This window comes from Octopus bimaculoides, chromosome 11, assembly GCF_001194135.2.
Source record: "Octopus bimaculoides isolate UCB-OBI-ISO-001 chromosome 11, ASM119413v2, whole genome shotgun sequence".
Classification (NCBI taxonomy): domain Eukaryota; kingdom Metazoa; phylum Mollusca; class Cephalopoda; order Octopoda; family Octopodidae; genus Octopus; species Octopus bimaculoides.
This window is the reverse complement of record NC_068991.1, coordinates 63,528,764-63,530,383: the sequence shown is the minus strand read 5'-3', so window position 1 is coordinate 63,530,383 and position 1,620 is coordinate 63,528,764. Positions and strand designations below refer to the sequence as shown.

Below are 1,620 nucleotides of genomic sequence, written 5' to 3'. Positions count from 1 at the left end.
GTGGTGGTGGTGGTGGTGGTGGTGGTGGTGGTCGTCGTCGTCGTCGTCGTCGTAAGTGTGTGTATATGTGTGGTGGAAATTATAGTGGTGGTGGTTGTAGTGGATGATGGTGATAATAGTGGAAGTGCGGTAGTAGTAGTAGTAGTAGTAGTAGTAGTAGTTGAATAAGAGTTGTGATGGTGGTGGTAGCGGTGGCTGGTGGTGGTTGTTGGTGGTGGAAGTGGTCGCGGAGGTGACGGTGGTACCAGTAGTTCTGGTCGTAGTGACATCAGAAGTGGTGGTGATATGATGGCTATGGTAACAGTAGTGGTGATGATGGTAGTAGCGTCTGTGGTATTAGTGGCGATATTATGGCGGTCATACTGACATTAGTGTTATATTATGTGGTGCCAGTGGTGGTGATGACGAAGAAGATGATGGTCACAGATCCTTAAGGACAGAACTTACCTCCACCCATATTTCACAACTCTTATTAATAATTATTAAGGGGTTTTTTGTGGAGTTTCGTGGGGGGTTTTGGCGGGAGGTGGTTCTTTACCAACACGAACAGCCGCTAATTCCCTCGCATCCAAGATTTTTTTCTTTCTTTTTCTTCTCTTTTCTACATTTTTCGAATCTGTAATGAACAAATATCCCCATCTTCACAGAGCTCTCAGACACAACCACCATTATTTTGTCACATGCTTCGGTCCATTCGTCATGCTTTCTTCGGGAATAAATAGAGATGATAGGCCCTAAGTTCTCTTCAGACCCGATTTGCAGCTACGGTTGACTGTGAGCTTTCGCCTCTCCGTTGCTACTCAATCAAAGATACAGTGATGGTTCACGCTCCTCCTAACCTGGTTATCTTCCAAGACTGTTGAGGCCAGACTGCTCGCCAAGTTATATTTCCAGTGTAACTATGACCACAGTAGAGCTTTCTTTTATAAAAATGCTTTAGCAAAGGCTAAAAGTATTTTGCTTCTAATGGTCTTAACAACACACCGGTCACTAATTCGAAATTTCCTGCACTATCGTTTTTTGTATCCGAAGCTTCAGTACTAAATTGTAACTGTGGTTGTGATACTAAGGTGCTAGTTGTAACTGCTACTGTAGCATTAAGAGCTAACAGTAACACAAATATGTAACTGTATTTGTAACACTGAGGTCTGTTTGTAGTTGTAACAAAAATGTGCTACTGTTGTTGTACCATCAACTATAACTAAACTGTAGTTGTAACTATAGATCTAATACTAAACTCTAGTTATAGCCGTAACACAAATGTGTAACTATAACTGTAACGTTTAAGTGCATCTATAGCAAACACTGAAATATAGCCGTAACACTGAGCTGTAGTTGTAACACAGATGTGTAATTGTAGTTGTAAATGTAGCATTAGTCTTCAAGTTGTATCTGTAACACTTAGGTTCAACTGTAACACTGGGCTACAATTATAACTGTAGTTGTATTTGTAACACAAAGGTGTGGTTGTAACTGTAAGTGTAACACTAAAGTACAGTTCCATCGGTAGTATTTATGCGAAAAGTTGTTTCTGTAACTATAAGCCGTAACACTTAAATATAACTTTTGCTGTAACCCTCATGTGAAGTTATATGGGATATAACTTCATAAATATATATA

At 40.1% G+C, this 1,620-nt stretch overlaps 1 protein-coding gene across 1 annotated transcript in view; it reads left to right on the top strand.

Annotated features, from left to right (window-relative positions):
- The window catches only part of LOC106883837 (von Willebrand factor A domain-containing protein 7-like), a 129,828-nt gene that overhangs the window by 83,536 nt on the left and 44,672 nt on the right, over positions 1–1,620 (top strand). The window lies entirely within an intron of this gene.